General features: G+C 45.1%; 1 protein-coding gene across 1 annotated transcript in view; it reads right to left on the minus strand.

Moving 5' to 3' along the window:
- The window catches only part of LOC123761007 (uncharacterized), a 304,005-nt gene that overhangs the window by 43,401 nt on the left and 242,393 nt on the right, over positions 1-18,211 (minus strand). The gene's annotated exons all lie outside the window — the stretch shown is intronic.

The following is an 18,211-nucleotide window of genomic DNA, read 5'->3' on the forward strand; positions in this document are numbered from 1 at the left end:
TAGTTAGTAGTGGACTGTATATAATCTGATTCAGCTGCTAGAATTTATCACACACAATTGGGGGGACAATTTGTAGCTTAAACCACTTGGAGGTGGATCCTTCATGGACCACAAATTGTTTACCTAGTCTTTGATATATAAATTATAAATCATACCATATATGGGGGTCATCTCTACTATTAATACAGCAAATTAAATTAATAACTACTAATACTATGTCTACAGTATTAATTAAACACAAAAGGGCCTTAGCTGCTACTGTTGGCCTGCTAAGGCTGTGTAATTGTAGCATCATAATTGGGTGTGGCCCTGTGCCTCAGAGTGTCACGTAATGGCGGCTATCTAGAGGCCTGCAAGGCTTGATGTACAGCAGATAACTATTCCTATAATTATGTTGGGAGCCAGCTATCTGCTTCACTAACTTCCTCACAATTACCTGTTTAGGATGTAAAGAATTAATAATGGTTCCCTAAACATACAAGTACATGTATGACATGAAATATGTGTGTGTAGAGCTGAGTAAACTCACTGTGTTTGGGGATTTAATCCCACGTCTTAACAATATTTCCTACAATAATAATGGCCAGTATTAAATGCAATAGAAATACCGAAAATTGTTCTTCCCTTTGTTCATGAGATCTTCGGTTGGGCGGATCGTAGAGGATCCTGTGTCGAAGCTCGGAGAAAGAACCTTTTGTGTCGTAAATTTCGTCAGGGAGTGATTTCTCACTGTTTATGTTGTTGTTGTTGTTGAGTTAGGGGCGACGACGATCGTGGGATCGGATGCGCCCCGGCGTACCCGTAAAGGGTGAATCGCAAAGCCAGGAAAGGCGAAATGTCAAGCCAAAACGCGAAACGAGTGGCGCCAACCACTAGAAACTAATATGACACACGGCAAAGCTACGCACAAATGGAGAGGCAGAAGCACATAATAGAACAGGGCAAACAAACAGCCAGAAGGGCACACAGCATGTCAGAGCAAATACACAAGAAATCAGAGCACATACTTGCCCGGGAACTTGGCCCGCGGGAATCTTACATTGAACGCCTCCCAGAGCACCCATTGCCAAGGGTCTCGTCCATCCACCAGGGACGCCATAACATCCGGAACCGGGGCAACAACACCTACAAACTGGGGACCCAGATGGTAGTACTCATGAGGCGAGAAGTCGCCACTCGCCCCCACAGGAAGGGAACTTGCCCCCCACGAAAGCACTCCGGTCCGTCAGACAGCAGTAACTCGGCAATCTTCGACCAGTGACCCGGTGGCATCACAGACGCCGGCAACACGCCCCCAGGGCCCCAACGCGCACCCGCACCACAGGGGTATCCGCGGCCCTGGGCACACCACCAGACGACAGCAGGGAACCCGGACGGCGCGCATCCTTCCGTAACGTCACCACCAGACCACGCCCAGCACCAGAGTCCACACCATCCCTGGCAGCGGAAGTCACCACCCCCCACTGTGGAGAGTCCCCCGGCGGAGAAAGAGCCGAAGGCACGTCCGAGACACAGGCACCAGCACCAGCAGGCACATGTACCTCCGCCACCACGAACCGCGGAGACATCGACGCATCCATATTCACACTGTCAACACCCGAAGCCCCACAGTCACTGAAGTCACCAACGTCGGCCCAGGAAGACGACGAACGCCGGGAACGTTTGGGCACCGGCCGGATATCGTCCGAGCCGGTAAGTGACTCAGAAACACGGGTACCACGAGCCAAAGGAACCGACGCCAGGACGGCAGCAGCCTCTATCACAGGGGGAACCGGGCCACACACAGCAGGAGGCTCCGCAGCCACCCCAGCACCAAGCACATCCGGGACCCGAGTCACGGACACAGGGCCAGGCGCAGCATCAGAAGACGAGGAAGAAGACAGCGACGTCACACAGGGGGCTCCAGGAATGCCCATGGGAGCAGCTGGAACAATGACAGGATCAGGCAGACCAACCGACGGTACCTCAAGAACCGGAGGAAGGACGGCAACAACCGGAGGAGGGACGGCAGGCGCCGCCGGGGAAGCTGCAGCAGCAAACGGGACGCGCACCACCTCATCAACATCACCGGAGACTGCCTCCAGAGGGAGCGGCGGGAAATCCTCGTCACGGAACAAGTTGTCAGGAGCAGCAGGGGCCTCAGAGCACCCGACAGCCTGATGCCCCAACAGGCCACACCGGTAACAGGTACGAGGCTGCCGGGCATAATACACCCGGACGTAGTACCCCATAAGCCGGACAGAAGAAGGTATATCCGACCGCAGGCGCATCCCCAACGTGCGAATGTTTGTACGCCTCCCAGCATACCGCCCCGAGGAGAGCGTGTTCACCCGCACGCTGACAACAGTACCAAAACCCCCGAAGTAACGCCGGAGGAGGTCATCAGGGAATTCCAGGGGCGTACCATGGATACTGACATAAGTTAGGGCACCACTGCGGTCCTAAATCGCCACAGATCCGGCATCGTCTGGCAACGTCAACGTACGCCCCCCGTACCGACGGAGGAAGTCCCGAAGTCCTCGTGGGGGAAGTCCTCCCCCACGAACTTAATAACAACCCGATGGGCCGTAACTAGCTCCACACCGTAAACAGCTTCCACCGGGACACGAAGCATGTCACACATCACCATCTCGATGGTCGGATAACCAGCCTTACAAGTGAACTCCAGGCCCACGGAGTTCACACGCTGAACAGGAGGAAGATGGCCCCCCATGTCAGAACTGCCACGTCAACGCAGCCAGGCAGGCAACAAAACTGGTAGGGCAGGGACGCCCACACCACCTGGCGACCAAAACAGCAAACAACTCCAACAGCCACGGAGGGTCGGGAAACGTCCTCACTCCACGGCTGCTAGCCCTTGTCTCCTTCTCACTGTTTACAAGTTGCTATATGTACGTGACGACGCCCTAGCCAATGTTTTGGTTCTACTTCTGATTTTATTTAACAGTAGCAAGTGAGTCAAGCTGTACTTCTTGTTGTTGGAAATTATATTCAGACCTAGTGAACACTTTTTTATTAAGTTTAACATTAGACTGTTGTTTAAAAGAAATTAGAGTTAATATAAATACGTGACATCGATGACGTCACGGAATCACCCATTCTTTTTTCCTTTATGGGGGTAACTTATGTTTTTATCTGTGTCGGATTTCCGACAATATATGTTGTGGATCAGGATATCTTTGGTCATAGTCTGGTTGTATGTAGATACTAAGTGTTCCTTGATAGAGCCTTGTTGCTTATGCATTGCCATTTTAATAAAAAGATGTGTTTCGTCTTGTCTTTATATTACAGATATTTAGGTTTGACATCCCTCAGGTGGACATGTGAATGTCCACCTGTCAAACATTAACAGGACATGTGGAAGTAAAGATGATATTTATCTCCTTCAAGATGTTATGCCTGGTGACGGGAGAGTTCTTCATGAACAAGTTGGCGTTTTTCTGTTAATTTATTAAATTATGAACTAAATCTTCTGGTCCATACAAAAAGTGATCAGTAGGGAGTCACTCTTTTGACAAATATATTGTTTGAGTCTTTCTTCTGTTTTGTAAGCCATTCCCAATGTCTATTGAAAAGTTAAATAGGTATGAAAGATTCTATTGCGTTTGGGTATCATTAGAGATTGTATGGAGGTTCACCAATTTAATGATCTCTTTGACATATCCGTTAGCATCTTCATTGTTGACAAGAACCTCGTACGGAATTTCTCGTTAATCTGCTTCCAACTGCAGCTGCGAGAGAGAACACGGTCTACACAGGTGTCAACTTGTGCCTCTGGGCGCTCACTCTTAACATTAACGCACATTCCTATATTGGTTCTCGTATTATCAACTGCAATATAAAAGCCACAATTACTTTCCGAGACTGTAGCATCCATAGGAGGCAGCATACTTCCGTTTTTTTATCGTACGCAAAACATTGCTTTAAGGCTTCCTCAAGCTGAATTAAGAATCCAGTGTCAGGAACCCGCTAGGAGATGTCATTAACACACATACAGTTAACATCAGGCTTAGGACCACGTCAACGAGGACTTTCTCCTCAAATGTTCCCATTTAAAAATTCGTAAATATAACACCGAGTAGGAAATTTACACGTGTACCATCTATTTGTTATTACATGAAAGGTGCCCCCTGCGGTATGAAGAAAATTTCCACCAAAATTATAATATAAGGTATGACTATTTATAGAACAAACCAAGCCCTGCCAAGACAGAGAGAAAGTGTCAAGTCAGCATATTTCGACCATTTTGAGAACACCATCCCAAGGAGGTAACTGTAATGATTCCACTCCTGGATATGTAATTACATCTATTAGCTATAAGCATGCCATGGTGATATTCCAAAATAAAATACACATTCTCAATAAATAATTGTTTAACCAGATACGTTTGGTTAACGATTGTTTTAATCGACCTTTAAAAATGGACAGGGTAACCAACCTCGCCTTGGGTGGATTTCACTAGTGTCCAGATGCTGTCGCTTTAGTAAATATTGCTCCTTCACCTCATGGGGACACTCCACAATGGGATTCCTGGTTCAACCTTGACGATGAGCGGACATCTGGACACCTCCTCCGTCTGGGAGCTGCCTGATCACGTTGTTTTCGTGTTTTGGCTTTGCTACTGCAGTTTGGCATCCCTATTCAATGGTCCGGTTGTACGACGCCTGGCACACATATCGCCTTGGGTCATGGGATTGTTGATAGATTTTTTTTATTTTGATGCGTTCTGGGTGGTTCTCCTGGCGGGGTGACGGTGTCCGGTGTCCGGGGGCCAGCTTGGCCTGGAGGTGCCGGGGGTTGGTGGGTCTTGCTGGGCTCCTGGTGTGTCCTCAGTCGTGGTGAGCGGCTGGCTTCTGCTCTACCAGAGGACACTTGTGACTTTTGCGTTTCAGTTCGGGGCCGAATTTTTGGTTTTGCCACCCAGTGTTCTCTGTGTGGGGCGGAGCCGGTGCTTGTTACCCTGAGGGATTCCTAGGGCTCCCCAATCATCTGCCTGTTTGCGTTTCTTTGCCACATGGCATATTAGCTTCTAGTGATTGGCGTCACTTATTTCGCGATTTTGCTTGGCGTTTCACCTTTCCGGGCTTTGCGATTAACCCTTACCGGGTACGCCGGAGCGCATCCAATCCCACGATCGTCGTCGCCCCTAAATCAACAACAACAACGACACTCCACGATGGATACCTGGTTCAACATTGACACCGAGCGGACGTCTGGACGTCCGACATTTGTCTCCTTCAAGATGTTCTTTTGGCGGCTCCCAGGCGGAGCCTGGGAGCCGCCGGATCACGTTTTGTTTTGTTATTTGAATTTGATACTGGCGTTTGGCATCCCTTTTCAACGGCCCAGTTGAAAAGGGATGGCGCACATATCGCCTTGGGTCACGGAATTGTTGGTAGATTTTTTGGACGCGATCTGGCTGGTTCTCCCGACGGGGTGACGGTGTCTGGGGGCCGGGTTGGCCGGGAGGTGCAGGGAATTGGAGGGTCTTGTGGGCTCTTGGTGTGCTCTCAGCCGTGGGGGGAGGCCGGCTTCTGCCATGTGGGAGAGCACTGGTTGACTTTTGCGTTTTAGCCCTGGACAAGTTTTCTATCTTGATGCCCAGTGTTCCCTCTGTAGGGCAGGGCCGGTGCTTGTCACCCTGAGGGATTCCTGGGGCTCCCAGATCATCTGCCTGTCTGCTTTTTTCCCCGCAGGTCATATTAGTTTCCAGTGATTGGCGTCACTCGTTTCGTGATTAGGCATGGCGTTTCACCTTTCCGAGCTTTGCGATTAATCCTTAACGGGTACGCCGGGCGCATCTGAATCCACAATCGTCGTCACCCGTAAATCAACAACAACAACAACATTCCATGATGTACAAGCTGCCTAATTGCAACCGTTTTATATCCGTGGACCTCTAAATGGTGGTGTAAGCCACACATAAATGTGCATAAATATTAAGACGTGTAGTTTAGAGTGACTTAAGTGTGTGTCAGGCCATAAAACTGTTAGATAAAGTGCTACTAGACCACAGCTGAAGCCAACAACCGACGGAGTCCAGCAGATGCCATTATAACACCACTTCAACAACGGCAAAGAAAAACACAACATGCTCTGGCCCAATAAGAGGGATAAGTCTTAACAAAATAAGACTGAGAGCTCTGAACTTGCATATTATAATACAAAATAAGGGAGATGTGTGTTGTATTAATAAAGATTGGATCAAATATCTTTACGTCACTAACCCCATTTACTGGAGGTGCGGTTATACCATGGGCTTGTTAGTCCACCTCAGTAAGTCAATTACTTGCTGCTTAATTAAAAATATACTAACTAGGTTAACCAACATTTAAGAAATGAATATTTAATATTTTGCAATTGCTTAAAGATAAATTAAAGTATACATTTGCAATAGATAAATTCATAGCAATAAAGAATTAAATAACCAATATTTTCCTTGTTTATAATATAAATCATATGTGGCAAGATACAAGAGTTAAAGGATAGGCTAAAATAATTTATAACCGTATCAGTGCCACCCGCATTATACATATTTTTATTTTAACCAAGTGAAGAAGTGGTAATTTTCAGACAGGTAAATGAAAGCCGCATCATTGCTGATGGAACACCCTGAAACTGAGCTACCTAGGGGAACAATGAGATAGAACATACAGTCCATTACCCAATAAAAAAGTAACAGTGTCCTAGTGGCCACTGGATATAACAACTATCACTGTAGACAGCTAAGTTTGTTGTTCTGTTAGTAGTTAGATCTTTATTTTAGGGAGTCAGAAAATTAAACCCCACACGGTACATGCTTCTAACATTTGCCAAATTATGCAATTTGGAACGTAAAGAGGGATGTAAACTGGATCCAGAAAAACTTTCTCTCATCCACGGGCGCGTTGGGGAACTGTGACTAGACATCCGGAGATCTCACACCTTATGAATACATAAGGTGCTACTTATTAAACCTGAAGGTGAGTGTGGGTATTTGGCTGATGACCGGTTGATGTTAGTTTCCAGGTTTGTGGGTCTTGACAGTTCAATAGGCATATCCTGGATGTATTTTCGAGCCTGTAACTTTTGGCTGATGAAGTCCAGGAATTTTGTATTATTAGTTTCAACCAATTTGTTTACCCTTATTTTCAGTTCGGAAGTAGTATCTCTTGTGATCCCTTAATATTTAGTTTGGATATTTAGTTTAGTTTAGTTTAATTTCCTTAATATATTTTTCTCCTCTGAGAATGACAAACTGGCGACTTATCACCTTTACTTGCATCTATTTATATATATTCTCACGACAGTTGTTAGTCACAGCTTCGGGTTCATGAGATGACAAGGGACTTCTGAAGAAGCCTCGAGTCTTTCCTTTCTATTCCAGATGGCCAGCTAGTAGTGTATCCTTAGCGGTGACCTCAGGTCGAAGGTGACACCCAGCAGGATCTCCAACGCCACCTTAGGGGTCACTTGGTTTGGTCATAACGTTACAATTTGGGTTTGTTAGTCCCTGGTATTATATTTAAAGTTGAACAGCAGTCAGATAACATACTACACTTCTTGACTGAATGTCATATATATTACCAGAAGTACAAATAAGCACATGGTACAGTGACTAGACTAGATTATTTATCAGGGGGACTGACAAATAATAGAATGTCATTTAAAAACATTTATAATCTCTCTTTAAAATAAATGTTTGCAGCATATGTTCCACAGCGTATTGGGATATGAAGCACAGGCATGAAATCCTCACCTTGTAGAGCACAAAACGAAAGTTTGAAAAAATTAATAGACTTGCAACAAAACTAGAGCTAGAACCGGGAAGTGTAAACCACGCTAAAAGGCTTCCTGATAATAATCCGAAGATTAGGTTCGGGGTGGCCGAGTCCATGTCCAAAACAAAACATGGCCAGGAATATTGAACAAAGATCCAAGTAGGTTAGGTCCTGGGTGGTTGAGTTAATGTGTAAAAACAAACACATTCCCAACCAATATAGCTATAATATTGAACATAGATCCAGGCAGCTTAGGAACAAGACAGTTGGGTTTATATTCTCAACTGTCATTGATCATTGTTGGGAAAATATTCGATTCCCATTGATCAACTTGATAATGATCCGTCCTGGACCATTATCAAGTTGATCAATCGACTTCATAAAGATCAAGGACGGACCGAAACGTCGTCGTCAATTGAATTTCTAATTTCTAGTGTGTGGTTTGGTCAACACTTTCTTCCTTTTTTTGTTATGCATCCCCATACCCATCCCGTGGGGCAGGGGGGGGGGGAGGTAAGAAAGGCACAGAATTGGTTTGGAAATTGAACCCCATAGTTTGTTCAGCTAGTCAAGTGATAATTTCTTGACGCTAGTTACACAATTGTTGCTATCACACACACACACACACACACACACAGCCTCCCCCACCAGCAGAACACTCACCAAGGAGGCGATTTGAGAAGGGACAGAAGAAAGTGAGCCTCAAAGCGATGTACACTAACATAGATGGAATTACAAATAAAGCAAATGAGCTTGGAGAACTGGTACTAGAGGAAAACCCAGACATAATAGCCCTCACAGAAACAAAGATCACGAAAACAATAACAAATGCAGTGTTTCCACAGGACTATTATGTTATGCGGAAAGAGAGGGAAGGAAGAGGTGGGGGTGGTGTAGCTCTGCTGGTAAGAAAAGGCTGGGATTTTGAGGAGATGGATATTCAGGGCTGTGAAGGTTTCAGTGACTACATAGCAGGTACTGTAACAAATGGAGGGAAAAAAATTATAGTCGCAGTCATATATAATCCACCACCAAATGACAGAAGACCTAGACAGGAATATGATAGAAACAACATGGCCACCATTAACATAATAGAAAGAGCAGCTTCTGTTGCTAGCAGGAATGGATCTGGACTACTAATTATGGGAGACTTCAACCATGGGAAGATAGATTGGAAGAACAGAGACCCGCATGGAGGACCAGAAACATGGAGAGCTAAGCTGCTGGACGTGGCAACAAGAAACTTTCTAAGCCAGCATACCAAAGAGCCAACAAGAATGAGAGGAGAAGATGAACCAGCAATGCTTGATTTGATATTTACCCTAAATGAATGGGATATAAGGGAAGTTAAGATGGAAGCGCCCTTGGGAATGAGTGACCACAGTGTATTGAACTTTGAGTACCTGGTAGAGCTAGGACTTATCTCCCCCCAAAAAGAACTAGGAATCAAAAGGCTGGCATACCGAAAGGGGAATTATGAACAGATGAGAAGTTTCCTAAGTGAAATACCTTGGGACACAGACCTCAGAGACAAGTCTGTACAGGGTATGATGGACTATGTTACCCAAAAGTGTCAGGAGGCAGTAAACAGGTTCATCCCGGCCCAAAGGGAAAAATCCGAGAAGCAACAAAAGAATCCATGGTATAATAGGGCATGTATGGAAGCGAAGAAACTGAACAAAAAGGCGTGGAGGAACTTCCGGAATAACAGAACACCAGAAAGTAGGGAGAGATACCAGAGAACCAGGAATGAGTACGTCAGGGTGAGAAGAGAAGCAGAGAAAAATTTTGAAAATGATATAGCAAACAAAGCCAAGACCGAACCAAAGCTACTCCACAGTCACATCAGAAGGAAAACAACAGTGAAAGAACAGGTATTGAAACTTAGAACAGGCGAGGACAGGTATACAGAGAATGACAGAGAGGTGTGTGAGGAACTCAACAAGAGGTTCCAGGAGGTCTTCACAATAGAACAGGGTGAGGTCACTGTGCTAGGAGAAAGGGAGGTAAACCAGGCGGCCTTGGAGGAGTTCGAAATTACGAGAGAGGAGGTCAAGAGACACCTGCTGGATCTGGATGTTAGAAAGGCGGTTGGTCCAGATGGGATCTCACCATGGGTACTGAAAGAGTGTGCAGAGGCACTTTGCTTGCCACTCTCCATAGTGTATAGTAAATCACTAGAGACGGGAGACCTACCAGAAATATGGAAGACGGCGAATGTGGTCCCAATATACAAAAAGGGCGACAGACAAGAGGCACTGAACTACAGGCCAGTGTCCTTGACTTGTATACCATGCAAGGTGATGGAGAAGATCGTGAGAAAAAACCTGGTAACACATCTGGAGAGAAGGGACTTCGTGACAAATCGCCAACATGGATTCAGGGAGGGTAAATCTTGCCTTACAGGCTTGATAGAATTCTACGATCAGGTGACACAGATTAAGCAAGAAAGAGAGGGCTGGGCGGACTGCATTTTCTTGGATTGTCGGAAAGCCTTTGACACAGTACCGCATAAGAGGCTGGTACATAAGCTGGAGAGACAGGCAGGTGTAGCTGGTAAGGTGCTCCAGTGGATAAGGGAGTATCTAAGCAATAGGAAGCAGAGAGTTACGGTGAGGGGTGAGACCTCCGATTGGCGTGAAGTCACCAGTGGAGTCCCACAGGGCTCTGTACTCGGTCCTATCTTGTTTCTGATATATGTAAATGATCTCCCGGAGGGTATCGATTCATTTCTCTCAATGTTTGCGGACGATGCTAAAATTATGAGAAGGATTAAAACAGAAGAGGACTGTTTGAGGCTTCAAGAAGACCTAGACAAGCTGAAGGAATGGTCGAACAAATGGTTGTTAGAGTTTAACCCAACCAAATGTAATGTAATGAAGATAGGTGTAGGGAGCAGGAGGCCAGATACAAGGTATCATCTGGGAGAGGAAATTCTTCAGGAGTCAGAGAAGGAAAAAGACTTGGGGGTTGATATCACGCCAGACCTGTCTCCTGCAGCACATATCAAGCGGATAACATCAGCGGCATATGCCAGGCTGGCCAACATACGAACGGCATTCAGAAACTTGTGTAAAGAATCATTCAGAACTTTGTATACCACATATGTCAGGCCAATCCTGGAGTATGCAGCCCCAGCATGGAGTCCATATCTAGTCAAGGATAAGACTAAACTGGAAAAGGTTCAAAGGTTTGCCACCAGACTAGTACCCGAGCTGAGAGGTATGAGCTACGAGGAGAGACTACGGGAATTAAACCTCACTTCGCTGGAAGACAGAAGAGTTAGGGGGGACATGATCACCACATTCAAGATTCTGAAGGGGATTGATAGGGTAGATAAAGACAGTCTATTTAACACAAGGGGAACACGCACAAGGGGACACAGGTGGAAACTGAGTGCCCAAATGAGCCACAGAGATATTAGAAAGAACTTTTTTAGTGTCAGAGTGGTTGACAAATGGAATGCATTAGGGGGTGATGTGGTGGAGGCTCACTCCATACACAGTTTCAAGTGTAGATATGACAGAGCCCGATAGGCTCAGGAATCTGTACACCTGTTGATTGACGGTTGAGAGGCGGGACCAAAGAGCCAGAGCTCAACCCCCGCAAACACAACTAGGTGAGTACAACTAGGTGAGTACACACACACACACACACACACACACACACACACACACACACACGGGAGAGAGGCGGGACCAAAGAGCCAGAGCTCAACCCCCGCAAACACAACTAGGTGAGTACACATACACTACAAGGATTCACTACAAACGACAAGGAAGTGTGTGGGGAACTGAATAAGAAATTCCAGGAGAAATAAGAAATTCCATCATAGAGCAAGGAGAGATTCCAGAGATAAGAGAGGTAATAGTTAACCAAGAACATCTAGAAGAGTTTGAGATTACCAGCGGGGAAGTAAGGAAATGTTTACTAGAGTTGGATGTGGCAAAGGCTATAGTCCCCAGATGGAATTTCCACTTGGATACTGAAGGAAGGAGCAAAAGCACTGTGCCTGCCACTCTCCATATTGTATAACAAATAACTGGCAACAGGGGAACTGCCAGAAATTTGGAAAGCAGCTAATGCAGTCTCCGTGGTGCAGTGGTAAGACACTCGCCTGGCGTTCTGCGAGCGCTATGTCATGGGTTCGTATCCTGGCCGGGGAGGATTTACTGGGCGCAATTCCTTAACTGTAGCCTCTGTTTAACGCAACAGTGAAATGTGTACTTGGATGTAACAACGATTCTTCGCGGCAGAGGATCGTATTCCAGGGACCTGCCCGAAACGCTACGCGTACTAGTGGCTGTACAAGAATGTAACAACTCTTGTATATATCTCAAAAAAAAAAAAAATGCAGTCCTGATATACAAGAAAGAAGATAGACAAGAGGCACTGAACTAATGGCCAGTGTCCCTAACCTGCATACCATGCAAGCAGATGGAGAAGATTGTGCGAAAAAAGCTAGTGGAACATCAGGAGAGAAAGAAATTTGTAACACAGCATCAACATGGGTTCAGGGATGGCAGGTCCTGACTCACAAGGCTAATTGAATTCTACGATCAGGCAGCAAAAATAAGGCAAGAAAGAGAGGGGTGGGCAGACTGAATATTTTTGGATTGCCAGAAAGCCTTTGATACAGTACCTCACAAGAGGCTAGTGAAAAAGCCGGAGATGCAGGCTGGAGTGAAAGGGAAGGTACTCCGGTGGATAAGGGAGTACCTAAGTAACAGGAGACAATGAATCACTGCAAGTGGTGAGGTCTCGGATTGGCGAGACGTCACGAGTGGAGTCGCGGTGGGGGTCAGTCTTTGGACCTGTACTGTTTCTGATATATGTAAATGGAGGATTTATGTAATGTAATATATATATGTAAATGGATATATGTAAATGTAAATGGTCTATACTCTGGAGGGTATAGACTCGTTTCTCTCAATGTTTGCTGATGATGCAAAAATTATGAGGGATGAAACAGAGGATGATAGTAGGAGGCTACAGGACGACCTAGACAGACTGAATGAATGGTCCAACAAATGGCTGCTAAAGTTTAACCTGAGTAAATGCAAAGTAATGAAACTAGGCGGTGGAAACAGGAGGACCAGACACAAGCACAACTAGGTGAGTACAAATAGGTGAGTACACACACACACACACACACACACACACACACACATTCAAGAATCTCAAGGGAATCGACAGGGTTGATAAAGACAGACTATTTAACACAAGGGGCACACGCACTAGGGGACACAGGTGGAAACTGAGTGCCCAAATGAGCCACAGAGATACTAGAAAGAACTTTTTTAGTGTCAGAGTGGTTGACAAATGGAATGCATTAGGAAGTAATGTGGTGGAGGCTGACTCCATACATAGTTTCAAGTATAGATATGATAGAGCCCAATAGGCTCAGGCCCCTGTACACCTGTTAATTGACGGTTGAGAGGCGGGACCAAAGAGCCAGAGCTCAAGCCCCGCAAGCACAACTAGGTGAGTACACACACACACACACACACATCTGGATCCAAACCAGATCCTCCCAGCTAACCCCCACAACCCAGGTTCCCCTCATTCTTAGCTCCCCTCACGACCCAGGGGGCCCCCCTTCCCCCTCCCCATCCCAGACCCTCCATGTTTACCTACTTCAGTGGAAGCAACAGAAACTGGGGATGGACAGAAAAGAGTCAGCTTCAAGGTGATGTACACAAACATAGATGGGATTAAAAGCAAGGTGAGGGAATTTAGGGAAAGAGCACAAGAAGTAATCCGAGATGTAATTGGAATCATGGAAACAAAACTCTCAAGAATCATAACAAATGCGGTGTTCCTCCAGGATTACACTGTAATAAGGAAAGAGAGGGAGGGAAGGGGATGAGGTGGAGTGGCTCTACTCATGAGAAAGGAATGGAGTTTCAAGGAGATGGTTATCCCAGGCTGTGAAGGGTTTAGAGACTACATAGCAGGCACCATGACGTTGGGAGGACCTAGAGTAGTAGTAGGGGTGATATATAACCCTCCAGCAAATGACAGAAGACCCAGGCAAGAGGATGACAGAGACAACATGGCAGTTAATAACATAATTAAGAGGGCAGCCTCTGCTGCCTGTAGAAATCGATCCCATCTGCTCATCATGAGGGGAATTCAATCATGGAAGAATAGACTGGGAGAACAAGGAGCCGCACGGAGGAGAGGATACATGAAGAGCCAAACTAGTGGAGGTGGAGACAGGAAACTTTCTAAGCCAACATGTCAAGGAACCCACTAGGATGAGGGGAAACGATGAACCAGCGAGACTCGACCTAGTCTTCACTCTGAATGACTCCGTCATAAGGGAAATTGACTTCGAGGCCCCAGTATTCCAGTAGGAATGACTGATCACAGTGTACTGAACGTTTGAGTATCTGGTCGAAGAAGGGCTAAAGTACTCGAGAAAGGGAACTGAAAGCAAAAGGCTAGCATTCCGTATGGGAAATTACGAGGAGATAAGAAAATTCCTAACGGATGTAACATGCGAATCAAAGCTAAGGGGAAAGACGGCACAAGACATGATGGAAGAAGTGCAAGGAGGCAGCAGAAAAGTTTATCACGGCCCAAAAAGGGAAAAACTGAAATGCAGATGAGAAACCCATGGTTTAATCAGAGATGTAAGCTAGCTAAGCAACAAAGTAAAAGAGCATGGAGAAACTATAGAAATAACAGGACACTTGAGAGCAGAGAAGGTTACCAGAGAGCCAGGAATGAATACGTCAGGGTGAGAAGAAAGGAAGAAGGGCAATATGAAAACGACATAGCAAGCAAGGCTCAGACCCAACCCAAACTGCTGCATAGCCACATCAGGAAAAAGACAACAGTGAAGGAACAGGTAATGAAACTGAGAATAGGGGCAGACAGATTCACTACAAATGACAAAAAAGTGTGCGAGGAACTCAATATGAAACTCCAGGAAGCCTTCACATTAGAGCAAGGAGAAGTTCCAGAGATAAGAGAAGGAATAATTAACCAGGCACCACAAGAGGAATTTGAGATTACCAGTGGAGATGTAAGGAAGCTTTTGCTAGAATTGGATGTGACAAAGGCTATAGGCCCGGATGGAATATCACCATGGATACTAAAGGAAGGAGCAAAAGCACTGTGCCTGCTACTCTCCATGGTATATAACAAATCACTGGTAACAGGTGAACTGCCAGAAATTTGGAAGGCGCAAACGTGGTCCCGATATACAAGTAGGGGGGTAGACAGGAGACACTGAACTACAGGCCAGTGTCCCTATGCAGAAAGTTATGCGAAAAAAGCTAGTCGAACATCTGGAGCGAAGGAACTTTGTGTCACAACACCAACATGGTTTCAGGGATGGCAAGTCATGCCTCACAGGATTAATTGAATTCAACGATCAGGCAACAAGAATCAGGCAAGAAAGAGAGGGGTGGGCAGACGGCATATTTTTGGACTGCCTGAAAGCCTTTGACACAGTACCACACCAGAGACTAGTGCGAAAGCTGGAGGTGCATGCAGGAGTGAAAGAGAAGGTACTCCATTGGATAAGGGAGTACCTAAGTAACAGAAGACACTGAGTCACTGTGCGGAGTGAGGCCTCAGATTGGCGAGACGTTACCACTTGGGTACCGCAGGGTTCAGTCCTTGGACCCATACTCTTTCTTATATATGTAAATGATTTTCCAGATGGTATAGAATCATTCCTCTCATTGTTTGCTGATGATGCAAAATTTATGAGGAGGATTAAGACGGAGGAAGACTTCTTGAGGTTATCTTGAGTTGATTTCGGGGCTTTAGTGTCCCCGCGGCCCGGTCCTTGACCAGGCCTCCACCCCCAGGAAGCAGCCCGTGACAGCTGACTAACACCCAGGTACCTATTTACTGCTAGGTAACAGGGGCATTCAGTGTGAAAGAAACTTTACCCATTTGTTTCTGCCTCGTGCGGGAATCGAACCCGCGCCACAGAATTACGAGTCCTGCGCGCTATCCACCAGGCTACGAGGCCCCTGACTGTATGAGACTACAAGATAACCTAGACAGAATGAGTGAATGGTCCAACAAATGGCTACTAAAGTTCAACCCAAGTAAATGTAAGGTAATGAAACTAGGCAGTGGAAACAGGAGGCCAGACACAGGATACAGAATGCGAGATGAAGTCCTTCATGAAACGGACAGAGAGAAGGATCTAGGAGTTGATATCACACCAATCCTGTCTCCTGATGCTCATATCAAAAGAATAACATCTACGGCGTATGCGAGGCTGGCTAACATCAGAACTGCCTTCAGAAGCCTGTGTAAGGAATCATTCAGAACCTTGTATACCACATATGTCAGACCAATCCTGGAGTATGCGGCCCCAGCATGGAGCCCGTACCTTGTCAAGCACAAGGCGAAGCTTGAAAAAGTTCAGAGATATGCCACTAGGCTAATCCCAGAACTAAGAGGCTTGAGTTACGAGGAAAGGCTGCGAGAAATGCATCTCACGACACTAGAAGACAAAAGAGTAAGCGGAGACATGATCACTCCCTACAAAATTCTCAGAGGAATTGACAGGGTAGATAAAGATAAACTGTTTAACACGGGTGGTACGCGAACAAGAGGATACAGGTGGAAACTGAGTACGCAAATGAGCCACAGGGACGTTAGAAAGAACTTCTCAGTATCAGAGTAGTTAACAGATGGAATGCATTAGGCAGTGATGTGGTGGAGGCTGACTCCATACACAGTTTCAAATGTAGCTAGAGCTCAGTAGGCTCAGCAATTTGTACATCAGTTGATTGACAGTTGAGAGGGGGGGACGAAAGAGCCATAGCTCATTCTCCGCAAGCACTATTAAGTGAGTACACACACACACACACCACACACACACACACACACACACACACACACACACACACACACACACACTCATGTACATGCATGTGCACCCATGTACACAAATACATGTACACATCAATAATCTTTTAAATCACAAGTGATTCAAAAGGAGGCTCGTCACAGTCGCTATGTAAGGCATTTTTACATCTATTGCAAGTTGCTAGTTTCGCTCCACACCCGTCCAACTAGGAGGCAGCTGTACAGTTCCGTGCATGCTTCACCTACAGTAAGAAAATTGTTGGAAATTCGCTAAGATTCCTGGCAGTACGTCATTCTTAATGAAGTACTTACAGATTTCTTGGACTCCATTGATGGTGTTATCTCTGAATTCTGCTATTTTTTTCCCATTCCATTATATAATGACGCAAAGTATGCGAATAGTTATGGTGACAGTTTACATTTGGTCAAAACCAGCGGATGTTACAAACTACCAGAGGTACTCGTCCATCGTCGCATTAACAATGGGCTCGAGACGGACCTCAAGTATAGTTTCTCTAAAAATTCAGCAACTGACATATGTGGCGAGCAAGTGCCACACTTGATATGTTATTATCCTAAATACAGCCTCCCCATTCAGTGGGCTGCAGTGGATGGGATATAATTACTCAGTCACTACTGACAGTTTTTGACAAACTGGAGATATTTGGCCAAGACTTCTGGTGTTTTATTCTTTTTTGCAAGTTTTTTAGCACATGTTTGCATCAAAGCATGTTTGTATATTTGTATGTATAAGTTTGTTTTTATGAGTGTAATTTTGTATTATTATTATTTTTATTATTATTATTATTATTTTAATTATTTTATTATTAAAGTGTTTTGTTTGCAAGAGTTCTTTCTTGTAAAGCGCGTAGCATTTCGGGTGCCTGTTTGGGTATTTGTGCTAGTTTGTTTGGTAAGAGGTAATATTTTTTTTTTAAGATGTAACTGCACGTGTAGGTTAGATTGAGATCTCACCTACATTTTAAGTTAGTTTAAAAGATAAGTTCTCCCCTGATTGTGTTTCGTAAAAAAAATAAAAACGTTTAAACGGGCAAGATAAAACATCATTTAGAGAAATATAGGCGAGGAAGCAGAAACTTTCTATGTTCAATAGCTTGGGCGTCAGGAAACTGAATGCATACCTGCATTTTATAGTTTTGTGTAAAAAAAGGGCGAAATAGAATATGAGAGAAATATGGGATGGGTAAAAGAGAGAGAGAGAGAGAGAGAGAGAGAGAGAGAGAGAGAGAGAGAGAGAGAGAGAGAGAGAGAGAGAGAGAGAGAGAGAGAGAGAGAGAGAGAGAGAGAGAGAGAGAGAGAGAGAGAGAGAGAGAGAGAGAGAGAGAGAGAGAGAGAGAGAGAGAGAGAGAGGGGGAGAAAGAAAGAGATGAATAAATATGGGGTGGGAAAGAGAGAAAGAAATCAAAATTGTTATGAAAAATAATCAAAGTTTGTTTATATTATTAAATCTCAAAAACTTTAATGGGTATACAGGTCTTATAGAATAATAAGGCTAGCAATGGTCCAACGTGAGGGCTAACTACATAAACTGTCGTTTAAAAAAAAAAATGCAGTCAGTTTGAGTTATTTTCTTGAATACGAAATAG

This window comes from Procambarus clarkii, chromosome 41 (assembly GCF_040958095.1).
Source record: "Procambarus clarkii isolate CNS0578487 chromosome 41, FALCON_Pclarkii_2.0, whole genome shotgun sequence".
NCBI classification, from domain to species: Eukaryota; Metazoa; Arthropoda; class Malacostraca; order Decapoda; family Cambaridae; genus Procambarus; species Procambarus clarkii.